The 14,914-nt window shown below is 48.8% G+C and overlaps 1 protein-coding gene across 1 annotated transcript in view; it reads left to right on the top strand.

The window, feature by feature from the left end:
* Window positions 1–325: 325 nt before the first annotated feature.
* Window positions 326–14,914, top strand: part of STEAP3 (STEAP3 metalloreductase) — a 50,773-nt gene continuing 36,184 nt past the window's right edge. The window contains exon 1 of the mRNA XM_028533483.2: window positions 326–380. The gene's annotated coding sequence lies outside the window, so the exon portion shown is untranslated. The remainder of the gene's footprint in view (window positions 381–14,914) is intronic.

Genomic DNA, 14,914 nt, shown 5'->3' with positions numbered 1-14,914 from the left:
TCCTGGTTAACAGGAGTTGCGCTCACTTCAACGCGAGTAGGGTCGGGAGAGGGGATGGGCGCAAATCCAGAATCTACGGGACTGACTCCGAATACTGGGCTAGGGGAGGAGGGTCTTTGCTCCCCTCCTCTGCCGCCCCAGCTGCAGAGCCCTGCGGAGACAAGGACCCTGCAGCTCCCGGATTTCGGCCCTGGGGTAGGTGGGGGAGTCTCACCAGACGCCGCTGGCGGGCTGACCGCCAGTCACCTCCCCCTCAGGGGGCGGACCCCCAGCAGGCAGGCGGGGCGCGAGGGGCGGGGGCGGAGCCTTGGGGCGGGCCGTCAGCCTCCTTCGATCGAACCTTCAGCCTCCGTGGTTTCTCGGAGCGGCGGGATTGAGAGGTGAGTGACCCGTTTCCCGTACCGCGGCTGGGCTGTGGCTGCGCCCTGTCCCGGGATCCCGGGACCCCGAGACCTGGCACTGCCCCATTGCCCCCCTGCGCTATCGCCACGCGGAGGCCACAAGTCTGCAGGCGACCGTGGCCGCTGGGACCAGCCACGTGTGCCCCGAGGCGGAGAGTCAGGTCCCGGGTCCCCATTCCACTCGTCCTTCTCGCTTCACAGAGGCCAGCCGCGTGCGCCGCCGGGACGGGCAGGGTCCTGTGCTCCCTGCGCTTGGCGCGGAACTAGGGGGAGCCGGCTTCAGGACCCCTAGGTGCAGCCCGGGCGCCCTTTACGTGCACCCGCGGTGTTGACTGGCTGGTGTTGCCGCAGCTCGGCTGGGAGCAGTGGACTGCGTCTCCTTGGTCGGGAGAGGCTGGACTGAGCAGTGTCGGCCTCTGCCCAAGAAGCTCTTGCCTGGCAAACTTACTTCTCCCGCTCATTTCTCTGAAATTTGGGATAGGGTGCCCGAAGACGTATAGGTGAAACTTTGGTCACTCTGGAGAAAATGAAGGGAAGGGTATGCTAAGCTAATATAGGGGTGGGCAAAAGTAGGCTTACAGTCGCAATACAAATAATACAATAATAAATAATACAAAAGTACAAGTAATACAATAATTAATAAAAATCCAAGAATACACTGTTTTGCATGCTCGCAACCGTAAACCTATTTACCCATCCCTGTATGTTGTTCAGGGACTAAGAGGCGGGATCCATGCAGAAAATGAAGGCAGATACTGCTGGAGTCCTGACAGAGGGCATGGAGAGGCCTCCTAGGTGTCAGAAATAGGCGCTCCAGAAGTGGAGGTTCTCAGAATACCCCCAGGGAATTCTGGGGGTCCATCAGTGCAGTGATGATGTAATAAGAGCAGACATTTATTATTCATTTATCTGTGCCTGGCAGCTTGCTTTGCACACGGTATTCCAGTTAATTCTCAGGACAGGAAGGCACCATTATTATCTAGTTAAAGATAGGGAAAGAACTTCAGAGAGCATTGGCATTTTGTGAAGGTACACAGGTAGCAAGATGTAGAAGAGGATTTGTATACAGCCCAGAAGAGCCTACCACTGGAAAGGAGGCATGTTCTCAGGACTGTGGCAGCCCAAGAATGAAAGTGCTGGAGGCCAGATTATTCACAAAACCAAAGGGTCTCACTTGGGTATGCCCCTTCAGTCACCTTTGTGGTTTGTTAGAACTATGGATGCCTACGTCCAACCCACAGCTGATGGAATCTGAGTCTGTAGCGTCCCCACATCCAGCCAGGAGCACCTAGGCAGCTGGGACCTGTTTTACTCTTCTCTATCTCCAGTGGCTTACAGAGGGGCCAGCATGGAGCACGTCCTTAATTGTTATCTGATAGATGAGTGGATTTGGTGGGGCAGGGGACATTATCACTGGGGTAGAGAAAGTTTCCTGAAGGAGGCCTTGAATGGATAAGTGGCCTCAGCCAGGCAATGTGTGAGGAACTCCTGGAGTTTGCATGGGATGACACTGGCCTCAAAGCCATCAGGGAGTTAGGGGGTCAGATAGGCAGCCCAAGCCTGCTGAGCTCTCGAGGGCCTGGCCTGGTCATACTGGGACTACATGTCCAGCCTGGAAGTGCCAAACAGGTGAATTCTTCTCTTGTTCACATTTCCTTTCCATTGCCCCATTGCTCTTCCCTCCTTAGACTTATCAGTGTTCAGCAGGGCTTCAGGTAAAAGTGAAAGTGAATGACCAAAGTCCATAGCTGCACAACTCAGTGATAGAGGCATGAACTGGCTGAACTGATTGTAGGGAAGGGTACCTGGCTTTGGCATCAGATGGACCCAAGTCTGAATCCTTGCAGCTCTTTGCCATGTGATGACCTTGGCACAGTCCTCAGTTCTCTGACCTTGTTTCTTCATCTGTAAAATCTTGCTAAGAGCTTTGCATCTGATATTCCTATAAACGGGGGGACAATAATGCCTGCCTGGGTGATTAATTGTTTGAAGGGCAGTGCTTTTAGGAGTGCAATAGATATCAGATTCCTCCCCCTTCCCCTGTGGTTTGAGTGTTAATCAGCTAGGGACCTTCCAGGCTCATTGCTCTCCTAGCCTGAACCCCTCAGTTCACTAGAGAAGGTAACTAAGGCCCAGAGAGTGGCCTCAGGCCCAGCCTCAGGACTCCCTGCTAAGTATCCTGGCCTATGACTCCCACAGTGGGACAGGTCTGTGCCTCCTGCTTCATAAAGCTTCAGCAGGCAGGGGTGATGTTCAGGTAGGCTGGGGTAGGGGGAAGCAGGCTGTTCAGTGATACCCAGGCTCTCTGGACTCCACCTGAGGCTGGAATCACCTTTCCTGCCCTCCCCACCAAGCGAGGTTTTCCTGGGCTGGGCAGTTAGTTGGAGCTGTGTAAGTTAAACACTCCATGAAATTACTTTCTAGCATCTGGACCAGGAATGGGTCTTTTAATTTAAAACAAAGAAACTTGCCAGTTTAAGGCAGCTTTTAAAACCTAAGGCCAGGCTGGCTCTTTTCCTCCCTCCTGGGGGCTGGAGGAGTGAGTGCCTCTTTTTCTCACTTGCCCTGTTCTTGACAACCCCGTCCTGTTTCAGGAAGCTGTGGAGAGTACAGAACTTGAAGGGAGGGAGGGTCACTGTAAGTGGTTTTCAGAGGTTTGGCTATAGAAGTTGTACTTCCTCCTACAACCAGGCCCACCTACCTACCTATTTGGCCTGACTTCCTACCAATCTCAGGCCTCTGTATGTCAGCCCTTCATATCCTCAGTGTGCCTTGGGCATCACTTCCATCATACCTGAAGTGATTATCATCATCATCACTGAACAGTCAGCTTCCCATGTGCCAGGCCCTAGGCCAAGCAAGTTATATATGACCACATTTGAACCTTCTGACTCTTAAGATGTAGATAATGTTCTCTGAACCATTTAACTTTTCTGAGAATACGTGAAACTCTAATCCATTCTTTCAACCCCAAACTTGTGGCTTCTAAGTTCTAACTATATATGCTTTTCCAAATTCTGCCTCATTTATTCATTCAACAAACATTTACTGAGCACCAATTTGGTGACAGGCATTCAAGACCTGGCTGAGTCTCACTTCTGGCAGGATGAGTGTTGATTGTCATTTATAACCCTGCACAAAACTCATACCGTACACTTATTTCTGAATGTAAGTGAGGGAATCAGGCATCAGTGAGGTCCCGCAGCTGATGGGAGCCAGGATTTAAAACCAGAGACAGCTCCCTGCTGAGCTGGAGGGATTGACCACTGTACCTGCTGTCAGGGCTTGATTGGTGACCACTAATTTATGTGGGACCATGAACTCCTGAATTGTCACTTCAGCCCAGGGACACATGTCCCTCCTCCTCAGGGGTGGAACACTGTCCCTGGGGAATTACCTGAAGCTCAACTTTTCCCAGGCGGTCCTCATAAATCACATTGACACCTGGCAGAACATGCAACAGGTGAGCACTAATTGTCCTGCAATCAATCACACAGTAACTTATTCTTGTCTCCCTCTTCCGGTTCTTGAGAGCTAGGTGGGATCTAAGCAAACAGCACATTGTTAAGCCTTCTGGAGCTATCAGCTGAGGAGATTAAACTGTAAAAGAATAATAGCCCCAAGATTACAAAATCAGTCACAGGTAAATGTGATGTCAGGACTGGTGAAGGGGCCTGCTAAGCTTTCCATGGTGGGGTGGGCAGGCTCAGTTTATGTGCAGGAAGCAGGTTTTCCAAAGCCAGTGCACTGGCATCTGTGATGGAATGACCCTGCCTATTAACTATAGTGTCCACATTTGTGGTGCAACCATCATCAGAGTGGGCCTTTTGAGGTCCAAGGGGCCTGTGCTGAGACTTTCTGGATGACCACCAGCCCTGCACATGAGTTAGTAGTAGTGCATTGGACACAGTGGGGTAGGGGTGTGGGGGTCAGTCACCACTTGCAGCAAATCCACCACAGCCTGGGTGTGGGGCTGAGTGGTGCAGGAAGTGAGACCATGCTGTTTGTGGCTGGTCTGTGGAGCTGGCCCCAGGCTGCCCAAGAATATGGTGGCAGTCAGAACTAGAAGAGAAGGAAACAGGATAGTGCTGGGCATAGGCAATGGAGGATTATGATGGGCACCAGGGTGCTTCCATTGGGAAAGACCCACCCTCTGGCCTTCCTGGATTGGAGGGTCAGAGGTTGTAGACGTGGCAATGTTCTGCTCTGGTGAGCTCTGGCATGGCTGCATTTTGTCCTCTCATAGCCTTTCTACAACTCTTCTTGAACATTCTGATTTGGCACGGCTGTTTGTGGTAGGGGAAGCAGTTTCCAGGATTGCAGGGAGCTCAGGGCATAACTAAAGGCTCAGAGAGAACTCCAATATACAGGGAAACACAGCTTGACAACTCCAGGAACTGCAGAAGCTCTTGGAAGTCTTGTTCCCTTACGCCTGGAAGGTTTGCTGTCAGAAGGAAGTATGGTTTGCTGTCAGAAGGAAGTATGGTTTGCTGTCAGAAGGAAGTATGGTTTCCTGACAGGGCAGTTTCTCCAAGGAGATCAGGCCACCTAGAAGCTTCAGCAGGAACAGAAGGTGATCCACTGTTCACTGCCTGAGCCGTTGGCCCAACAGGCATTGACCAAACTCCCAATGAACAGAGCACACTCTGCAGGACTGTGCAGATAGATACACAGGTGTGTGGGGCATGCAGGTCTAACTGGGAGGCTGTATGACAATACAAAAGGTGACCTGGCAGCAAAGAAGAGCCCAGTCTCAGAGCAGAGCATAGGAAATGTGTAAACAAGAGCAGTTCTAAGGTGGGTATTTGAGGGCTTTCAAGTTCAGTATTTTGCTTACTCATCACAGCAGAGAAGGCAAGTAACCTGCCCAAGGTCACAGGGCTGGTACATGGCTGACCCTGAATTCATTCCCAAGTCTGTCTAACTAGATCCACCAATGAACACAGCTGTTTCTGAATTCAGACCAGGGAGAGCTGGTTGTGGGGCTGTGAGGGCTGGGAAGTGCCTAAGTGCCCAAGGGCACTGAGGCTGGCTCTTCAGGAAGGGGGATTTGGATGGCCAAGAGGATGTCCAGACTTCAGGCAGAAGTAACAGGGTTGGCAGAGGTGGGGAGCAGCAGGGACTGGAAGGAAAGGGAGTGGAAAATGAGCTAAGCAGGAGTCAGTCTGTGCATGCTGGACGGTATTGGACTCTGCGAGAGTCAAGAATGCCTCTGCTCACAAGAGCTTTGTGTCTAGCAGACAAGACACAGGGGCCAGTGTCAGAGAATTGTGCAGGCCCTGTTCCCTTGTAATAACAGAGTAAACCCGCCTGGAGCCTGTGGTATATATTCTGGTTATCAAATGCCCAGGGTTATTCAGAGCTACCATTTCCCAAGATCACCAGTTTTCAAACAAGTAGAAAATCGAATATACTTGTCCTAAGACTGAACGTGGCATAATTTACTCTAATGATAGAGAAGCCTCCAAACCTCTGGCCTCCCTCTGTGCTGTCGGCATGGCCTCCAGGCAACTTTGAAAGCCCTCAGCAGCAGGCAGGCACACACCCATCATGCTTTGCCCTGTGACAGTGCTATCTTCTGTCTGTGGGTCCTTCTGTCTTTCTCCCCACGATGGGCATTGACAAGCAAGTAAAGACAACCAGGAAGCCTTTGTTGGCACAAAATGCGGAGAGAATTATCACTTAATAGTGATTGCAATAAATTACCCCTGCACTTTCTGAAGTCATTATGTTTGGTTTTGTATTACAAAGTGCGAACATATCTCCTCTCTCCTTCTCTCTCAGTCTCTCTCTCTCTCTCTCTCTCTCACACACACACACACACCATAGTGAAGCAGTCTGCCCTGCCCTGAATGACATTTATTCATTTTATACATCATGGGTTCCGCTTGTTGTTCTACCCTAGTTCCTGTAGAAAACAGACTTGAGTCTGAGCCATTACTTATCACTGCTGAGGTTTCTTCCCCAAATAGGTGTATCAAGCCCGAATTGCTCTCTCACATATGCTCTGCAATTGATCATCAGTTACCACTCCCCAGCCAGTCGTGTTGCCAAGAGCCAGAGTGCAGGGTGAGGGGGCAGCCACCCTGTTGTCCAAGCCCCCAGGAGGTCCCTTGCCTTCTGAGGGTCAGCTGGAGTCCCGCCTTCAAAACAGAAGTCAGGTTGCCCACAGGTTGGAGGGAGACCCAGGCAAGAAGGGTGACCCAAGTCACAGTGGAGCTGTCAAGGACTAGTACCTCAGACCCCTTTGTCAGCTAGATGTTGTGCCAGTCTGTTATTGGTAAATCTGGTTAGGACACTGACCCCAGATGGGCATGTGCAGTTGCCTCCCAACAGCCCCAGCAGCTCCCTGGCCTGGTCACTCTACCCTGTCATCTCAGGGTCCCAAGGGCCAGAGCTGCACAGCCTCAATTTGGGTGAGGCTATTTTGGGACTGGCAGCAAAGAGCACAATGTAATGAAGTTCTTGCCAAAATAAAACAGGAAATATTATCATTTAAACATTAAGTCCGGAGCCTTTTCAAAGTAAACGGCTCAAGGATTTACCACACACAGTGCCTTGAGTTAGTTAGAGTCACAGTGTTGTGGGGTCTGATGTTTTAAGGCAAAAAATGTTAATGTTTATGATGCATTTCTCTGGAGGGCAGGCCCACTGGGAATTGTAAATTTTATTTATTGGTAACCATTTCTTGGGTGGTTTATCACAGAACTGCTGCTGTAAGTAATCGAACCGGATTTTTCTGGAATGACTAGAAAATCTAGATGTTTGTAAAAAGCCCTATAAATTATTCATTCACTTCTTTTTTGAGAAGCGTTGTGGTAATAAACTTCTCTTTTCCATCCAGACCAATTTGCACACATGTGCATTGTGTGTGGATTGGCTTGTGTCTGTGTGTGCCCCACCTTTTTGTATTCTCTTTTGAAGAAACTTCTCAGTCTTCCCTTTCAAAATATAATGATTTTGCTTTATGATGTCTAAATAACAATTCCAGGCAGAGATACAAGAAATATAACAGTAAATGTGAGAGTCCATCAGAAAGGGAACATTCCCACAGAGAAATAGAAATGCACCAATTAAGATGTGTGTGGCTATAACCCAGCTTTTAAGCCTGATTTGAGACTGGCATTCTTTATTCTCTCTCCCCTTAGGTCAGCTGTGCAGACAGCAGTGGGAAGGAGGCCTCAGATGGAGCCTCCTTCTGGCCTCCTGAACCCCTCAGCCCAAGAGGGAGGGAGGGCCTGGGGCTCATCCTGCATGGTTTGGAATCTAGGTTAGAGGGTGGCCCTGGATTTGCAGAAACAGTTTGAGAATGAGAGGTTAGACAGTATGGGTTCGGGCAACTCAGCAAGGTAAGGGATAGTAAGAGGAAGGGAGCAGACCACCCTAGAGCCCCATGTGGACCAGGTGACCAGCTGTTTCTTTTCTTCAGTTAGTATTTTTTAATTATATTTTTTTCATTACCATTTAACTCCTTTATACCCTGTCCCCCTTCCCCCACCCCCCCTGTAATCACCACACTGTGGTTCATGTCCATGAGTCCTTTTTCCTTTTTGCTCTATCCCTCCACACCCTAACTACTACCCCCAAGAGCTGTCAGCCTGCTCTCTGACTATGAGTCTGTCTCATGTTGGGGGAATGCAGACTGGTGCAGCCACTATAGAAAGCAGTATGGAGATACCTCAAATAATTAAAAATGAAGCTGCCTTATGACCCAGTGATTCCACTTCTGGGAATTTATCTGAAGAAACCCAAAACACTAATTGAAAAGAACATAAGCACCCCTATGTTCACTGCAGTGTTGTTTACAATTGCCAACATCTGGAAGCAGCCCAAGTGTCCATCAGTAGATGAGTGGGTAAAACAACTATGATACATATACATAATGGCATACTATTCAGTCATTAAAAAAAAGAAAATTTTACCCTTTGAGACAACATGGATGGACCAGAGAACATTGTGCTAAGTGAAATAAGCCAGCCAGAAAAAGACAAATACCATATGCTATCACTCACATGTGGGAATCTAATGAATAAACTGAACTGACCGGTTATTTCTCATGCCCATGACAATGAGCCTCCCGCCTTCAGCACCCTGGAGGCAGCAGGAATGCAGGGACTGGATGGGACCTTAGAGAAGTCCTAACTGGGCCTTAGTTCTCTCATCTGCACAACAGAAGTAAGGATAGTTTAAACATTAAACCCTGAGTGTAAGTCCACAGTCAGAATTTCTTCATTGTGAGCCTGTCCTCACCTCACAGTGACTTCTCCTCGTGTGACTCCTGGTTGCTGCAGAAGTGCCTCATGCCAGGCACTTGCTGGGTGCTGGGGTGAGGCTGGCTGCTGCCTCTTTCTTTGTAGGGGAAGGTGGACTTTCATAGCTCCCGGGGAAGCCCGGAGTTTCTACAGAGAAGAGGGAACAAGGAGATTTCCCTGAAAGTGGCTTCTGTTTGGGTAGCAGATGGTCCACTTTTTACTTAGATTGCTTATTTCAGATCCATAACATGGGAAAGATTTTACAGAAGCTATTAGTCATTTTACCTGACTAGGAATTGTGAATTATTGTATCAAAATACAATTTTATTTTAGTTTAGTTTTTTAAAAGATTTTATTTATTTATTTTAGATAGGGGTGGTGAAGGGATGTTTCTCTCCCTCCTCTTTTTAAGGAGGGAGAGAAACATTAATTAGTGTGTGGTTTCCTTCTGCACACCCCCTACTGGGGACCTGACCTGGCCTGCAACCCGGGCACATGCAATGACGGGGAATCAAGCAGGCGACCCTTTGGTTCAGAGGTCAGCGGTCAATCCACTAAGCCATGCCAGCCAAGGCAAAAGGTATTACTTTTAATATTAACCTTAGCACATGGGAAGGAGTGATGGAGATTATGGGGGCAGGAACCCCACCACCATCCACCCCTTGGACCTCTAAGGGAAAGGGGACCCAGGGAGAGGGAATTAATCTTGCCTCACAGAGGAGATAATGGCCTTTCTGATGGACCTTGAGTTTCATCAGTTGGAGGGAAGGGACTCCATATGTATATGAACAAATATGTATTTGTTCTTTGCAGACAAAAAGATTAAATATATGACTTTAGCAGTAAAAAGTGTGAGGCTTGGGTGTGCTGGCCACTGACGAGCCTGTAGATGGGGCAGGGCTCAGATAGGAAAGGCCAAGAAGGCCATCAGCTGGGTCCCGCCTGCCCCTGGATACCCTACCTGATGGAAACTGGGCAGAGTCCTCTGAATGACTGCTACCCCGTCTCAGAAACCCACTGGCCCAGGAGCCACTGACCTAGCATCCCTGAAGCCTCCTTCCATGGGAGCATGAGTCATTTGTGTTTTTCTGTTTATTTGCATCGCTTAAACACATCTGTGCATTATTAGTCCTCTGTGTTATTAAGTTTATCAAATAGGGAAATGCCTGGCCAGGTCTGACAATATTGCCAGGCTGCTGTAAGGATTAGAAACTTGTGGTATTTAATCGCCACTGGGTACTGGAGAGCCCAAGCTAGATTTTGGGGAGAAAGGCCAGGATTCACAGCACGCTCTGCCCTCAAGCACAGAGTTGAAGTCATTCAAGCCACAAACATTAATTGAACACCACTTGGTGCCAAGCCCAGGTTAGTTGGGAGAGACACAGAAATGAGTAACACGTAGCCCCTAGTTTAGTTGGGTGACACACAAGTGAACCAGGGTGTGCAGTCAGTAGTAACGTGTCTAGAGTGCACAGTGAGTCCCAGATTTCGAGAGCCCAGGAGGAAGCCAGGAGGTGCTCCCTGGGCTGCCTACATCAGCGTTTTAAGCTCTTGGGGACTCTTAACAAAAGTCAGAGTTCTCCATGGAGCTGGCCCATGACAAAACCGGTCACAATTGGGAAGGAGTTGTATGACCCTCCCCATGTATCAGTTAGAGTGGAGAGTGACTTCCAGTGACCCTAGGAACCACTGAAGGTCAGGGGAGGACCCTCTGTGCCCCCTCAGAGGTTTCTTGATAAAGGTGGTCCATCAGCTGGGCAAAGCAGGGGAAGCATGCATCCCCAAGCCCAAGAATTGGATCACAGGAGGCAGCTAAGCTTCTTGGCAGAAGCCCCTGGAGCTGGCCCTGTGTGCCTTGGCTGCCTCTGCCCCTTTCCCTGTACTCATGCCTCCCTCTGCCCAGCAGTGCTTCTATCCCTGATCCTGCAAACCTACACTATGGCAAGGGGAAGGGAAAGGGGGCAGCCACAGCCCACAAAACCTATCTGGTCCCAGGGTTTACAGTTCCAAGAGTCCCTGGAAAGCAAGAAGCCACCCAATCCCAGACACTGAGGCTGCAGATTCAGCTGCTGCCTCCTGACAGCCTCCAGTCTGGCTGGGTTAACCAGTGCAGAAGAATCAGGCCGCCCTCTACGTGCCAGCTCCCTGATCTCACTGGGAAGAGGTCAGCCACTCCTCTCTGGCTCCCACAGTTCTGGGCATTGCCACCGTCAAGCACTTCAGCCCTTGCTGCAGTGTGCCCAAGGCCTTTCTCCTAAGAGCCCGAAGAGGACAGGCTGTCTTCTGGCCACCTGCATAGCCCTAGTGCCTTGCTCCATGCTGGGCACACAATATGTATACACAGAATAACAAATGAGGAAATGTTTTGGATGAGGATTTTTGGGACCACCTATTACAGAAAACTGCATAGACACTTCACACCTCCAGAGGGTACTAGTCACATGGGTTACAATGTAAATGGCACCCCCTGGGGTTGTGCAGCATGGCGACCATGGGCATAAGCATCTTCACCACTTCGAGCTGCTGCCTTTGGTCCTGACCACTGGGCATTCCTCCTGCCCTTCCCAACCAGCACTGATCAACCATCCTGCCTATTGCAGGCAGTGGGCAGTAATGACTTGTTCTAGTGAGCAGTTCTTCCAGGTCTAGCTGTCAAATTGCAGTAGTGAAAGAGCCCTGGATGGAGAGTCAGGCCATCTGAATTCTTTGTCATCCAGGAAACTCCATGTTCCACGAAGATCTACCTAGTTGGGGTCTCCTGGGTTCCCAGGATCTGTGGCTTCCCCATAACACTCTTCCGTTCTCCATCAGCCCATAGTGGGCCTGATGACCCATGCACAGGAGGGGAGGGGGCTATGGGAGCTTCCCTGTGGTGTTTGCCTAATTGGTTCAGCAAAGAAAGCCTCTATGGCCTTGCCTGCCCTTGCCTCACTGAGAAGACCCAGATCTGACCCTCAAGACCTAGAGAGCACTGATACCAGCGGTCCTGGGGTCAGGGAGGGCTTTAGCAGAGGTGGGCTGGGAGAGGCCTGAGTGCATGGACCCAGGAAGAAAGTTGAATATGGAGTGGTTCCTGCAAGTAATTTGTTAATTCATTCACTCCCTACACAGACCTTTATTGAGTATCGACTTCAAAGTATGGCCCTGGGACCAGCAGCATCAGAAATTCTGGGGAAGGAGCCCAGCAACACATTTTAACAAGCCCTCCCAATGACTCCACTGCAGTTCAAGTTTGACACAATGTGTGCCAGACACTGGGTGGCAGGCTGCTGTTGCAATGCTGAGTGTGACTCCATTCCTTCCTGGTGGAGCTTGGAGTCCAGGAGGGAGGCAAACAGGAAAGAGAGAAATCCTGCGCATGGGAAAGGGGCTGTTCTCAAAGGGTGTGGAGGCAGAGAGGCAGCTGGCATGGGTTTCATCCAGGAGCTGGGGATGCTGGCAAGGGAGGTTGGCCTGGAGACCCCAGTGATGTGAGGGTGGTTTTTGGCAAGCAGCCAGATGGTGGGACTAGCAGCCCCTAGAGGACTCATGGAGCCCAATACCTAATCCCAAACCAACCCCTACTAGCCTCTCTGAACTATAAGCCCCTACCTGTTCCACCGACCCCATCTTCCCAGGGCCCGAGTCCCAAACAGCAGCTAGTCATTTCCTCCATTGTTTTGGCAGGGAATGTACGCAGGTCATTATCTCAGAACATTTTTAGAAAATTTTAGAGTAAGTTTTTCCATTCACTAGAGAACAGCATGTATTGATTTAAGAGTATCTATTTCTGCTTTTAAACAAAGGTTTTTTTTAAAATTCTAGGCACAAGAGGAACAAAATGAAAAATAGTGGATTTTATAGGCTCGTGCTGTGGCACCTGGTCTATCTCACAGGATCCTTACTGTAGCTCATTGAAGTCAGTAGAGCCATTGTGCTGTGCAGATGAGAGAACTGAGGCTCCCAGAGGTCCAGTCACTTGGTGAGGCCACCCAGCTAATACACCGTAGGGCTGAAATAAGACCCCAGCTGCCTCCAAGCCTGTGTTCTCGCTGCCCTATTTGCACTTTACTGAGGCAACTGATGCTGAGTAAATCCAGAACATCCAGATGTTTTCCTGAGCCCACATTCTGTGGCTGCATGGTGGGGAGCCAGCCTGCCGTAGCTGGCTCTCAGGGGGGCTGATTCTCTTCCTGATTAAGGAGGGGTTGAGTTGGGTGGAAAAAGGGGAATGAATCTGCCCAGCCTAGCAGCTTTGCAGCTGTGTGCTAGTTTCCAGATTTGCATCTGTGTGCTCTGTTAATGCTCAGCCATTTGGGTAATTAGCAAATGATGCCTTTCCTTACCCTCTCACCAGCACACATCTGCCTTGTTCACTGACCCATCCCTGCAGCTGGTAGGGTTAGCCTCAGACCACAGCATCCTCCTCTGCCAGCCATGCCATGTGGGCCTGGAATAGCTCTGTGCCTATGTCAGGGGAAGTACAGAGAAGTGCTGTGTGTGCGCAAAACCTGCTGGGAGGACTTCTGAGCCTATGGCACTATTTCTCCACAACAGCAGTTCATGGTGCTGGTTACATGCACTTCCCTTTCCTGGGGGTGACAGAGCTTAGAAGCCTCAGATATGTGGAAAACAACAAGGAAATAACTTTGGAAGATTCTAGAACTGCCAACATTGATGTCCAAAATTCATGCATTAAGTTCATGAAGAGTCCTTAAGCTGTCACTCCAAAGCATGTTTACTCTTCGTTTACACACGTTAGTAACAGGCTGCAGTATCTCAATTTTCTTTTATATAACAACTTTATTGAGTTATAATTCACATACCATGGAATTCACCCATTTAAACTATACAACACAGTGAGTTTTAGTATTTTAAAGTTGTATAACCATCACCACAATCAATTTTAGAACATTGTCATCACTCTGAAAAAGAAACCCTGTACCAGTGAGCACTCACTCATTGTGCCTGAATCCCCCCCACCGTTCCCTGGAAACCATGAATAATCTACTTTCTGTCTCTGGATTTGCCTGTTCTAGACATTTCATATAAATGGAATCATGCAATACATGGCCTTCTGTGACTGGCTTTTTTTTTTCATTTAACATGTTTTCAAGGTTCATCCGTGTTGTAACATCTGCCAACACTTCATTTCCTTGTATTGCTGAATAATATTCCATTGTATGAATGGACTGCATTCTGGTTATCCATTCATGAACTGATGGACGTTGAATTGTTTCTACTTCTGGGGTATTATAAATGTGCTACTAGGAATGTTGATGTATACATTTTTATGTGGACACATGTTTTCCTTTCTCTTGGGTAAATACCTAGGAGTGGAAGTGCTGGGTCACATAGAGGCTCAGTGTAACCCTTGAGGCACTGCCAGACTCCTTTCCACAGTGGCTGCACTATTTTACATTCCCACTAGCAGTGGATGGGGGTTTCCATTTTTCTACAGCCTCACCAACACTTGCTAGTATCTCTCTCTCTTTTTAAAAGATTTTATTTATTTATTTTCAGAAAGAAGGGAAGGGAGGGAGAAAGATAAGGAGAGAAACATTGATGTGAGAGAAACATCAATCAGTTGCCTCATGTATGTGCCCTTGAAACGGGAAAAGCCGGAGTTCCTACTGCTGGTCACTACCAGACCCAATAAGCAGAGACAGGGGTTGGATCTTTATGGGCACTTTATTCAGATGGCTGGTGATCTGAGAAGATGGCTGGTTATGTGGTCCAACAAACTCTTTTTATAAGGAGATGAAAAGTGTAGGTAAGGGGTTTAGAATGCAGGGAAAAAGATAATCAGATAAAGCTGCATTCATCTTTCTTTCATCTGTGCCCTCTGCAGCGGTCTTTACCTGTGCCCTGGGTGGGAGACATCTCACCTGGAGCACAATGGCTCAGATACCATCTTGATGGCTTACAGTCCTCCTGAGACATGAAGGTGGAACTGCTTATGGTCTCCTGGAGTCACAGTGGGTCATACCTTCAGTTCCTGGAACAATAGCTTTTTATGTGCATTGATTATTAAGCTTTTTGCTATTCCCTAAACTAAAATTTTCCAATTCTTGAGTATCCCATCACCTTGACCAGGGACTAAACCCACAACCCAGGCATATGCCCTGACCAGAAATTGAACCAGTGACCTTTGGCTTTGCTGTGCAAAGCCCAAACAACTGAGCCACACTGGTCAGGATATTATTTCTCTTTTTGATGATAACATCCTAATGGGTGTGAAGTGTAGTAACTCATAGTTTTAATTTGCATTCTCTTGGAGCT

Source organism: Phyllostomus discolor, chromosome 4 (assembly GCF_004126475.2).
Source record: "Phyllostomus discolor isolate MPI-MPIP mPhyDis1 chromosome 4, mPhyDis1.pri.v3, whole genome shotgun sequence".
In the NCBI taxonomy this organism is placed as follows: domain Eukaryota; kingdom Metazoa; phylum Chordata; class Mammalia; order Chiroptera; family Phyllostomidae; genus Phyllostomus; species Phyllostomus discolor.
The sequence above is the reverse complement of the archived record's forward strand: the minus strand, read 5'-3'. Positions and strand labels throughout refer to the sequence as shown.